Raw genomic sequence first — 13489 nt, 5'->3', positions numbered from 1 at the left:
CTTCCAGTAAATAAAAAATTAGTGGTAAGTGAAGTGGATTTTTTATTCTATTAAAATACTGAAAGACCTACAGGCAACCACTCGTCGTATAACTGAGACATTGAACAGGCATCAGTCACATAAGTTTATCCTCATACCTTAAAGTAGCAGTATGTGAGATTTGAAGAATACTCTCAGGTTTATCCGTGAAAGCTAATTCAGTGAATTTTCTAAATAAATTCTTGCAATAAATCTGTTTCCATTGACTCACATTTTACAGAACACTTTCTCAAGAGATGAACATTCGCATGACCGTTCACATTAATGTTCTTTGTACACACTCATGACCACTATAAGCATGGACGTCACATACCAGAGCAATAGTCTAAGACACAATATCATTTTAGAAGCAAGCTCTCAAGAGGCAACTAAACTTTGTGTTCTGCTTTACTGCAGGTCTTGTCAAGGAGGAAGCCTTGTCAGAGAGGTCCACTGCATTACCGTCTAGGGAAGTGATTCCAGTGATGGTTTCCTGTTGCCTTCTACTGATGATGATGAAATGATAATGAGGACAACACAACACCCAGTCCTTGAGCGCAGAAAATCTCCGGCCCAGCCGGGAATCGAACCCGGGCCCCTTGGCGTGACTGAGCACCGTGCTGACTACTCAGCTATCGGGGTGGACTCAAGAGGCAAAGAGCTATTAAAACCTCTAGGCACATTGGGTTTTTTTATTTTTATTTTTTTTAATATGATTAATGAATGGAGATTGGGAAGTGTGTTTGCTAAAAGAAAAGCTGCTCCTCTCTACACTGTCTCACTTTAACAGTACCTAAGCTAGGGGTGTTTTGTTTCTTTAGTTTTCTACTCCATCTATCTGCCTCTCTCTCTCTCTCTCTCTCTCTCTCTCTCTCTCTCTCTACCTATCTCTTTGCACCCATGATTCACAGAAGACTGCAACTAATTCTTGAATTCCTAGGAAAGAATAGATCTTGAAATTTTATGGAAATGAAAATTTACTCAAGAAAGCTGGCTAAGACTTGCCATTAGGGGGTGAATTATCAGTATTGCCAAGAGGCACATAAGAAAACAGGACAAGATCTTTGTCTACCTCTTCCTCACAACATGTGAATTCTTCTCATTCTAGAGTATGAGTAATCTGCCTTTCCTTTTTAACCTTTCCTAAACTACCATTCTTCCACCTCAAGGAGGCAATTATTAATTCCAAAAGCTAGAATGGTGTTCTGTATTATTGCAAGGGCCTACTGGCAGTAGTAATATTTTGCCTCCTGAAATTCTGTAAGCGAATTTTTATTATGTACAGGAAATGTCATCCAAATGACATAGGTGTTGAAGCAGCTGTTGAATTGCTGATGCTGTATTGCATTGCATGTTCAGCAACTGGGTGGTGGAGTTTGCATTTAGCAATAGTCTTGTAGTGACATTTTGTCTGAGTAGACTGCATGCTAAATATTACACCCAAAAATGAATACTGTGCAGTAACACTTCATATTGTGTTGTGCTGAGTTTGACTGGATAAGAAATACCTGTAACTAGACCCCTGTACGAGGACAGGTGTGAGTGTTTAGAACAAAAAAACTGTTTTAAGTTAATTGGGAGAGAGAATACCAGTTAGGAGGAAGAGGTAGGATTTTGGGTAGGATATCTCTCATTTCAGGGCAGGGTAAAAGGCAGCTGAAACCATGGTGATGGATTTCATTTTTTTCAAGATACTGCTGATATTAAGTAGTAAAGAGATTACTGGTTATTGAGTAGAGGGTCAAATGATTAGGTCAATTAAGTTAGTAGAAGGTAGGAGTTTTACAGTTTACAGTTAGTTCAAATATGAAGGAATATTGAGGGCCAAAAGTCATATGTGTTACAATCTGTTGTGCAGCTCAGTGGTATGATACCATAATGCAAGTGGGACTGCAGAGCACCAAGTTAAGCAACACAAAGGAGAACACTGTGTCATTGACCAATGGAGGACATGACACAAAGCTGCTCACTGCACACCATTGTGTCAACATTGAAAGCACTAATTGGGTCAGTTATGATAGCTGAGCAACACCAAAATATTCCACTGACCTGCTGAGGACAAAGAACTGCAGACATCAGTGGCAGAAAGCCATGCTTAAGGACCAGCAGCCAGTTCATTGTCATCAACCATTGTGAGGCATTGGAGTGATGCAGAGACTGTGTAACTCAGCACCACCACCAGTTCCAAGTCATCACTGTCATCATAGTCAGCATAATTGTCACTGTTGTAATACAGGTCATCACCTAAAAGGTGCCAGAGTGACGCCACTGCTATAGTTATCACCATCACTATCATAGGACGCCATCAGTGGGACGCTGCCTGTCATGCGAGTCATTTCCTGGAGTGGGTTGCGATAATGCACTGTCGCCATCATGCTGGGACACTGCCTGCACAAATGTCGTGATTGGGGCTAGAGCAAGGGACTCTGGCCTGCCAACACCACACAGCCACTGCTGGGGATGGTTGTTGAAACGACACTTACCTGTCCCACTGCTGCCGCCACCAAGCCCCCCTTTTTTTCTGTTCATTCTCATTCAAGGTGTTGTAGTGGTTCCACATATTTAACCAACACCCAGTCTTTCAAAAATGATCTTCAGCCTGTTGCCGTAGTGCTTCTTGTGGTTGCGATACATGCTGATTTTTGCATATTCAACTTCATGTAAACGCGGAATTCTATCTCGTTGTCTGACACAAGTTTGCGGATGACATAACTAACATATTTTCCCAGTAACCAGCTAATGGCGTTGGTTTTTAATTTCGGAAAGTATGTCATGTCTGGTCTCAGGAGAAGCGATGGCATTATACATTCCGTAGAGGATCTGGTGAGAAAGGCGAATTGTTGCCTGATCCAATTCCAGTTATGCACATTGCCACCACAGGTGAATCTGTGGATGAGTGTATCCACCAGATTGCATTTTCCACAAAGGTGTGTCTGGTTTAAACCGATCCCATATAGCCTCTCGTTGGTGCTGATGACATTGTTAACTGTTTTGTGCCATGGGGAAATAGTGTCTGTAGATAGCCCGGCATAGTTGATGTTCCGCCATACAGCTTTCCAGTCACAATTTGGGGAATTCATTTCAATTTTGTTTCTGCCCTCATTTAACTTCCTTTCAAGTATGGTGTCACGCGCTGTGTTACATGTGTTGCTTCTGATTTCGTCACTAAGATAAATTGCTTCGAGGAAAAAGTTCCTCACATACTGCAGACAGCATTAATCCTTCGCACATCAATCGGTGCTTGCAGGCTATGGGGTGTCACAGCCTCAAAGAGCTTTGCGGTTATACATTGTGGAAGTTCTCTGAGTATATGGAAAGTCCGTTTGAGGAACAGAGCAGACGCTTTATTGCGAATATCCACCAAATCGAGGACCCCATTTCTGACATCCAGTATAACGGTAGTAGCACCAACCCTGAATATGTCTCCTTGCCATAAATAATTGGTAACAGTGGACATGATCCCTTTCGCTACTAGTTTAGGGATTGGAAATACCTGCACAGTGAAATACACTTTAGACAAAACGCAGGAGTTGATGAATCTGACTTTTTGCACCAGGTCCATAGTTTGATGGATGTTCTCCATTACAGCATCATGAACTTTCCTCCTAGTTTCCGTCCGGTTAAAAGCAGCCATCCTCATCGGACATGCCATTAAGGTTATTCCCAAAGTTTTGTGTTTGTTGTCTTGTTTTGCCCATGCCAGTCGGAGGTGGTTTAGGCCCCATAGATTCAATATTTTACTTTTGCTTTCATTTGTTGTCGCTCCCGACGCTAGACAATACCTTTGGATTCCTCTTTCCAGTGTAACTGTATCCTCCTTATTCCTTATTACAACGCCCATGTCATCAGCATAAGCTCGTATGACAGTTTTCTCACCACTCAATGTTATGCCTATTAATCTTGCGTGGACAGTGCGGAGGAAGGGCTCTAAAGATACAGAAAATAAAAACATACATAAGGGACTGCCCTGTGGAACCCCACGCCTTATCTGTATGAGTTTAGATGTTTGGCCATTAATTGCTATTTTCGCATTTATACCTGTTGCAATATTTCTTAGCATGTTGACAATCTGGGGGTGGAAAGCCATTCTTGACAGCGTCGCAAAGAGGTATCTATGACTAACGCGGTCAAAAGCTTTGTTGAAATCTATAAAGATTAAAGCACATTTTATACTTGTCACTGAGGTAATTGCAATGACGTCTCTGTATGCAGATAGACTTTCGAATATCGTTCTGGTCGGAGAACAAGATTGATGATGACTCAATATTTTGTTGGAAAAGGAAGACAGTCTTTTGTTGACAATACGCGAAATTATTTTGTAATCAGAATTTAGTAGCAAAAGTGGCCGAAAATTGTTTAAGTTGGTTTTGCCTTTCTCTTAGGAATCAGTACTATTTTACTTTCCTTAAACTCTGCAGGGACCGTTTTTCCGTCCAGGACCTCATTTGCCATGGAAGTGATCTTGTCCCCAATTATAGACCAGTAGCGGGCATAAAACTCCACAGGGAGGCCATCAAGTCTTGGAGATTTTTTGAGAGGTGAGTTACGCACTGCCTCATGCACTTCATCTTTAGTAATAGTTGACAGGATGTCAGCGTTGTCAGTTCCCGACCATTGTGGACCTAAAATAGTGAGAAAGTCCTCGAGAGCTGCATCTTCCACTGTGGTAGGGGCATATAAGGTTTCATAGTACCTATGGACTTCATCCAGTATTTCTTTCTGGCATGTGAGCTTCGTACCAGTATGCATCTGGACTTCATCAATAAAAGTTTGACGTCTGTTTTAGCATGCCACACCAAGTGATACAGAGAAGCTGTTTCATCTGCTACGACTGATGTGGCTTTCGATTTAATTTTTAGTCCCTCCATCTACTGCCGTTTAATGCTTAATAACTTGGCTTTTATTTTTTTTTTATATCATTCAGACGAATTATGTCATCATGGGCCTGTTGATATAAGTCTCTTAAAACTTTATAATAAAACTCCATTGTATTCCTCAACTCCCTGTGCCTCGCTGCACTAAACTGCATGACAACTTTCCGCAGCCTTGGTTTAGCCCTCCTAGTCCACCAGTCAATGACTGTTGGGTGCTTGTCTACTGTGCGGAGGCACATAGTCCACGCTACTCTTATTTCCTGTTCCAGTTCTTCGTCAGTTAAAACAGAGATATTTAAATTCCATTGGCCTCTGAATCGACGGGTTGGCTGTACACTTAAATTAAAGCAAGTTAAAAGTGTACTGTGATTGCTAAAATACACGGGAATAGTTTCAACGTTTAATCAATAATTTTGCAAATTCTGTGACATGTAAATTCTATCTAATCTGCTGTGGGAGTGGCTGGCTATATATGTGAACCCGACTGACGTCGGGTGCTGAAGTTCCCACACATCCTTAACATGTAGATCACTTACTAACTTTTTTAATTGTGGCGAGTAGTTGAAATTGGGTTGTTGATCCTTCTGGTTTAAAACACAGTTAAAATCTCCACCTAGTATAAGAGAACACGGATTTTTCCTCAATAAATAAATCAGTTCATCTTGAAAAAACTTCACACGATCCAATTTGTGGGAATTTCCTGATGGGGCGTAAAGGTTAAGCACTGTCACATTGAAAATTTTTAGGCCTATGGCTCTTCCTGATCCTAGTCATTTGATTTCAGTCATCGGAATGCCTTCCCTTATAAGAATGGCTGTACCGATATTGGCTTCCATAGAAACATTAACAATTTCAAAAAAGCCTGGGATCCGAAATTCCGTTATCGCAACTTCTTGTAGCAACGTGATATCTGTCCCAGACTGGTACAAGAATTCTTTTAGTGCTGCCAATTTCAAGGGTGACTGTATTTTATTAATGTTAATAGTAGTAATGCTATAAGCTTGCATCACAGACATACCAGAAGAATCTATTTGGGATGAGGATTGGTATGATTATAGCAGCAACGTGCTTCTCTACAAGTCACGATCTTTACAAGCTGTGTGCCCATTACATGTACTAACTTCCTAGAAAAATTGTCACTGCTTTTAAACAAAGAGCTTGAGAAGAAAAGTATCCTGAAATCCTGAAAATGCATTGCTATAAGTCACTGTGGCCCTTCTCTTTCTCCTCTTCAGTGTTGGCCCTGATGACTTCACATTTAATATTCTTTTTCGTGATGTTTTTCTTCTCTGGTGTGGCTTTCGCTTGATGACGCGTGACAGCAAGACCTGGTTTCGGTCGCAGCCGCTGGCGGTGGCCGTCTGGCGCAACGGTGGTGGCTTGCGAGTCGTCAATATTTGGTTCCGGCGTGGTGTCTGTTGTGTTGTCTTGCTGTCGAGGTGGTGATGCTTGTTTATTTCCTCCTTTGGCGCGGCGTTGTGCTTCGGAGTCAGCAGGTTGTTTACTTGGTACTTCCTCGTACTGTTCGCACTGTATGGGCTGTGCACTTGATGCGGTTATTGCAGCTGTGACCTCAGGCTAAGGGTCACATTTCCGTGAAAGGTCATGACCGGCTGCGTCACTATCTGTTCGTGGTGGTGTAAGTGTTGTGACTTGGCAAGACATCCAAGTCACAATGAGAGGATGCCGAAAGGCACGCGCTTAAGCTCACGCAGATTGGCGTGAGGTCTGGAACAGTTAAGGGAATTAATAGTAGCAAATAAAGTACGTAGTTGATATAATACTTAACTTTAATCCACAATTGGAGAACATTGGTCTGACGGTACAGGCATCACAATATATATAGCAAAGGATTATGGCGCCTTGCTAGGTCATAGCAAATGACATAGCTGAAGGCTATGCTAACTATCGTCTCGGCTAATGAGAGCGTAGTTGTCAGTGATCCATCTCTGGCAAAGTCGGCTGTACAACTGGGGCGAGTGCCAGGACGTCTCTCAAGACCTGCCGTGTGGTGGCGCTCGGTCTGCTATCACTGACAGTGGCGACACGCGGGTCCGACGTATACTAATGGACCGCGGCCGATTGAAAGGCTACCACCTAGCAAGTGTGGTGTCTGGCGGTGACACCACAGTAAGTCCTTGAGCGGAAGTGGGAGTCACATCGACCTGCATTTCATCTCCTTTTTCCACTTCCAACAGATCTTCAGGACTGGGCTTCGGCTTCCTGGCAACGGGTGTTTCACAGGAAGAGACCTCATCAACATTTTTTTCAGTGTCCTCTGGAGGACACTTTTTAGTGGGAATCTCGCTGTCACAGGACGGAATTTCAGCAGTTAATGCAGGTTTTAAAGACGGAAAGTCATTAACATAAAGTGCAACATTTTCAGAGGTAGTAACAGGATCCACGACAGCCGCCGGCTCTGTTGTATTACTGGCTGGCAACAAATTGTTGAGTGTTAATTTCCGGCGTTGCGTAAGGTTATTTGTTAGCACAAAAACACGGCGAGGGCAGTCCTGACGGAGGTGACCAGACTCGTTACATACATGGCATGTAGGGGTTTGCCCTGAGTACATAACATGTGCCTTGTGCCCCTCAACAAAGATGTGGGAGGGAATGTTTGCCTTCACTTCCATCGCCATGGAGCGAATGCCGTTAAAGCACTGCATCTTGAAATGTGAAGCCCACCTTTCGTCGACTATTTGCCTGACAACCCCATACTTTGAAAGGACATCTTTAATTTTTGAGTTGTCTACTTCTATGGGAATATTCAAAACCCTAACATTCCTAATTACAGACTCGGAATTCCGGAGTTTTACAGTACTTTTAGTACCATCACGGTGTATAAATTCCGTTTCATAACCAAATTTTGCCAGAAAGCGGTCTACACTCACGGAATTGTTAAACTTTACAAAAATGCAGTATTCATCAGAGTCTAGCTGCATGGTATGAACAAATTCAGAATGAAGGCTAATTACCTCGGTAATCCAGCCGTGTATTTCAAGTGCAGAGGGCTGTAATCGATGGGTGTACTTGTCGAAGGTGAAAATCACGGTGTTTTTTCTCACGGAGTTTGCCATGGTGTTCTGCAGCAAAGAAATCTCAGACAACGCCGAAATCCCAACGACACTACGTAGAAAGACGACACAAACGAAGACCAAATGCTCAATTGATAATGCTTAATTCACATGCAAAACGCCAATAAACGATCACGAAACACGAAAACACTGGCATAAACACTGAACGTTCACGGAGCAAACTTGAGGAGCGTGCAACCGCTGCGACAGCTAAAGCCAGAATGACCTCAGTGTGTGTTTCCAGCCACCATGCTATGACCCAGCATGGCCGTAGCACTGCTGCTGAGGCAGTGGCTTCCAGTTATGCCAGCACAGCTACAGTTGCCACAGTGTGCGTACGTGTGAGCATCCACCACCTACCTTGGTCACTGCCGAGAATATTATGAGTGAAAGCAAACCTTTCCCAGGGGGCCAACAACCAATGTATTGCAGTTGATCAATAAATATTGTTATTCTGTCATCAGGAGCCATCCATGGACATACCCCCACCATCCTTTTCCTCATGCCCAGCAGGGAACCCATGTTTGAATCTGGTGACAGGTGGTGGAGTCCCATGCCTGTTTACAACTGAATGGATTACAAGAGAAATGTGCTTGATGATGGCAGGGGAACTCTCTTTCCAAATTAAAAATGCAAGGAATTGCTTGTTATTAATGGCTCTGTTATGGTTATCAACACGTTCAGCTAACTCCTGTTTCCATCTGCAGGGTTTGGTATCCACAAATACCAAAGTTGTAGGGGGTGGACTTCTAACACAGAACAGGTAACAGCTTTAAAATTTGGGTTATTGTTGGTGATAGGTGCATTTGATACAAATAGTTTCTAAGAACACATCAGTGTGGTAGTTCGCTGAGATGAGAAGGGTCAGGCAAAGTGGATCTGGGATATGCTGAGGTTCTAAAGGAAAGAGCAGAGGCTGTTGTTTCCAATGCATTTGTATCACTATAGATCATATCAATGGAACTGAACTAGGCAAAGGGTTTAGTGTGTTGCACAACAGGAAGAATTCTCCAATCAACACATACAGGGAGGATGATGATGATTATTATGATGATTATGATAATAATGATGTTGATCATGATGTTGATGATGATGGTGATATGCTGGTGCAGGTGCACGGCAACAAGGTCTTTGGTGCCCATACTGAAATTTCACAAGACGAGTGTGCTTAAAGAGTGCAAAATGATTAAATTTGTAATTACAAGGAAAAACAGAAAGAACACCCTAAGAGCACACAAGTGCATGCGCATGCACACAGACTGAAAATATACAGTAAAAAGGAAAAAGCAAGGGAAAGAAGTAAAAGAATACAACAGATGGCTGTGGCTGATTGATCGCTGAAACAAAAAAGATGATCCAGCCACTCTGCAACACACTAAAATCTCGAGCCTAAAAGCTTTTGATCAGAGAAGAAAGCCATGGGTTAGTGGACATGGCAATTTGGTCACTTCACCCCACCAGAGTGACTGGCAAGAGGAATCCTACGCCAGCCAGAAGGTTCACCAATCACAGCTTATTGTCTATCACTGCCAGCCAATCCTCCTCCCATGGATCTCTGACTCAGCAGCAAAATGACACCCCACAGACAAGTAAAACATCATGTCGCGTCATTTTCCCTGCATGCCTCCTTGGTGGCTTGGTCTGCCCAGTGATTTCCCCAAATTCTTGCATGGGCCAATACCCAGCAAAATGATACCACTCTTGAAGCAAGTACTGGTGATCATGTATTAGCTAGGCTATTTTCCCTGCCAGGTGCATGTGCTGCAATGATTGTAGGGCCCTAACAGAAGAGGAATACACAAGAAACTGTTTGCCCTGAAGGTGCCTCATCTGTTTGAATGTCTTCAGGATTACATGGAGCTCTGTAGTAAACACAGTACATTCACAAGAAGACAAATCCTAAGGACATGGGGTGGGAACACTACCGAACAGCCAAGGGAGTCCCAGGGTACACAACTTTAAAACTGTGATGCCTATCCAAAATGATAAAAAACAGAGACTGAAAAATAAAATCTGGAGTCCAATCTTTCTTAAAATTCATTAGGTCTCTGGAATAGGCATGGTGGATATCGCCACCAAACTTGGTGTAAAACTTTAAAAGGCAATCCTTCCTACAAATCCCATAGGGTCCTGTCACTCATTAATGATTTAGAAAAAAGACTTTTCATTGGCAGCCAAGAAATGCTATGGTGTGCAGGTCAGTGTGGACAGTGTTTCACAAGCCGGTCGCACCCTGAGGTTTTGTCGCCTGATATGAAGAGGTGGCTCACTAGCCTCAGTGCAAAAACTCGGTTTGGGGCTGGTTCTAAAGGCTCCAGTGGCCAGCCAAATTCCTTCTTGGCACACTGCCCTTCAACTTTTTAAAATAAGACCCATACACCATGCACCCCTAATCAAGCCAATGTCATACAAAGGCCCTGTAAGACTGGAGCAGACAAATTTGGTCTTCTCCCCATAAGTTGTGGCAAAGATATTATAAAATACTGAGTGCTTTTAAGGACCATCTTTTCTGGTCACTAGGGTGTCTCACCATGTATTTAAAAGTAAGAACAGCGTCCTCCATCCACACAGATTAAAACAGTATGCAACAATTAAAAATATTGCACACAGACATGTCAGTGGAGCAATTAAAACCCCTCTTCTCCATCCCTTCCTCCAGCTGTCAAGTAGACACCTGTAACTCACGAGTTGTTGTTGCAAGGCTCGAGGAGGAACAAAAGACAGAGAAGTTATCAACAAACAAAGAACATTTGACAGGACATTTAACTACTGATATGATGCTATTTATATCTACGGCAAAGACAGTCACACTTGAATCACTACCTTGAGGGACACTGTTCTCTTGCTCGAAGTGATCAGAGGGTGCGCCAATGACTTGATATTGGGGGGACCATATAAAGATGGGAAGACATCCACAAAAGCCCCATTCATGGTGCTGCCCGAGGATAACATGCCTTCAAGTAGTACCATTTGCCTTCTTGAAGTCAAAAAATATATCCATTAAGTGATACCAGAGTAGTAAAGTATAGCTGCTTTCAGAAGAGCCAGAGTATCAAAGGTGGAGTGATATTTCCTGAGCCCAAACTAAGAAGCAGCCTGGATTCTAAGATCCAGACAAGGGGGTGGTTGATAATGCACTCCATGTCTTTCCCACACAGCTAGTGATGACAACACTACAATAACTATTCATTGATGTGTGGTCATTCCCAGGTTTTAAAAGCAGAATTAAAATTGCCACTTTCCAGCAGTTGAGAAAGTGTCCTGACACTTAAATGAAGTTAAAAAGTGTGAGGAGGAATTTGCTGCTCCACCGTAAGAGGTGCCATAACATACTACAGTGGACCTTATTGTGGGCAGGTGATGTATCACAAACTGTAGGTAACACAGAATCCAGCCCCCATATGGAAAAGGGACAGATGTATTCTTCCTCATAGGTGGGAGTAAATTTCCAACTGCTCCTCTCAGCAGCCATTCTGCAGTGTCAGAAATCTGTGTCCAGACTGGCAGTGGTGATAACAGTGCCAAATTAGGATGCTGTAGTCTGGGCTTTGTCGCACAGGTTGCACTGGAGGAGTCACTGGGCATCTCCCTCCTCTTCTAGAAGCCTACTCAGGTCTCTCAAATGCTTCTACTCTTTCTGGAGCAGTTCATGGGACGCAGTAATTATTGCCATAATCTCTTTTTGCTTTCTCTAATAATACAGAAACATTTCACCTTTACTACCTAAAAGGCTGTGAGATTTTCTATAGTTGGTTGGCATTTAAACCTAGACAGAGGCATCTACTTGGTCAAGATTGTAGGGTTGCGTTCATCAGTCCACTGAGGGACAGACCACCTTTTCAGCTGGTCTGAAGACTGCAGAATGGATGGTTCAGGGTGATGGTGGAGCATTTTGATAATATGATCTACCCATTCCTAGATGCTGTCATGGAGTTCAAACATGGCAAGTTCACTGTAAAGTGTCCAGTCTGTCCTAATGAGCATTCATCATGATGGCTTTCTTTTGGGTACCACTCTATCTGGCAAATGGATCCAGGTCAGGAAGTGATGACATGAGTGCAACTTATCGACCAATTCCCACTGAGCAGCATGTGCGAGACCCGGAGAAGATACCAAGAGACCAAAAGCAATGGACGACCCTGTTGCAATGCTGCAGCATGTGCTCTGCTCCAAGTTCAACAAAAATACACATTAGGACATGAGAAGGCTCTCAATTGCCCTACTCCAGGGGCATGTAATTGTGGAACCCCAAAGCACACTGTGTGTGTTAAAATCACAACAGAGGACGAAGAGTTGAGTAGACTGAGTAAGGAGTTCACTGAAAGGCTCTTCATTTAGTATCTCATGTGGGGTTGGCAGACAGAGTGAAATATTGTCACCCTATGATGTACACATACTGATACAGTGACTGCTTGTGAGTTGCTCATGAGAGAAAAGAGTGAGAAGTGGTAAGCATTGTTTGTGAAAACAACCAACCACTCCTCCTTTAGCTGTCTCTCCATGAAGGTCATCTTTTTTGTGCAGAATGTAGCCACATAGCTCAGGGGTATAACGTGTGTCTCTTTAGAGACAGATATATACTGGTCTACACTGAGCTAATATGTGTAGTTCTTTCACATGTGACCTGAACCCTTTCAAGTTCCACTGAAGTGTGGAAACCATCTTAATGGTGAGGATTTCCTATGTGTCTCCCATTGTCACTCCTCAGGATTACTTGAGGGACTCATCTGTTCCCTCAGACGTCGACATCCATACCACTGAAAGTATGATCATCAGCCAATCCATCAGACAGGACAATTTTATAGGTCATCTTCAGATCAGTACATCTCATTACTGTGAAAAACAGCTTGTCAGCAGGTCAAGGATTTCAAGAAAACTGAATCCTCACCCAGTTGGCAAGCTGCAATTCACAATTAACTGGAGCATGGGTCTGGAGATGTTCTGTATTATGAGTCAACACTAGTTATCCTAATAAAACATACCAAGTGATGTAGGTGGCATTTTTAAGGATAACAAAATTCGTCCATTTTTGTTACAGTGTCTGAAGAGTGTATTCTACCAATCCTAAGAGAGAGTTAAGAATCACTATATATATTATATGCTCTTTGATAAACTGTAGAACTGCACAGGAAAGAATTTCAACCTGAAATATCTTCAAAGTAATAAGCTGAAGTAGATGAAAATTGAGAAAGTAAATGTGATGTTAAATGTTATCTTTTATGCTACGAAGATGAATCTAATATTTCAAAAAATAAATAAATAAATAAAATAGAAATAAAAAACACTGTGAAAATGATAGTGAGGGACAACATATTTGATTATTTATAACATAAGCACAAGAATAAATCACACACTAGTAAATAGATAATTTATATATCAAACATAACTTATTCTGGTTGGTTTTATATGTTCTGTCATATCTGGAAGTCTACTTCATGATAAAAAATTTAACTAATTGCACTAAGTGTCTACAAAAATTTATTCACACATCAAGTGCAAATTTTTTAATACATGCAGCATATT

At 42.3% G+C, this 13489-nt stretch overlaps 1 protein-coding gene across 2 annotated transcripts in view; it reads right to left on the bottom strand.

Moving 5' to 3' along the window:
• LOC124619634 overlaps positions 1–13489 on the bottom strand; it is a 216078-nt gene that overhangs the window by 141808 nt on the left and 60781 nt on the right. The gene's annotated exons all lie outside the window — the stretch shown is intronic.

This window comes from Schistocerca americana, chromosome 6, assembly GCF_021461395.2.
Source record: "Schistocerca americana isolate TAMUIC-IGC-003095 chromosome 6, iqSchAmer2.1, whole genome shotgun sequence".
Classification (NCBI taxonomy): domain Eukaryota; kingdom Metazoa; phylum Arthropoda; class Insecta; order Orthoptera; family Acrididae; genus Schistocerca; species Schistocerca americana.
This window is presented reverse-complemented; position numbering and strand designations above follow the sequence as displayed.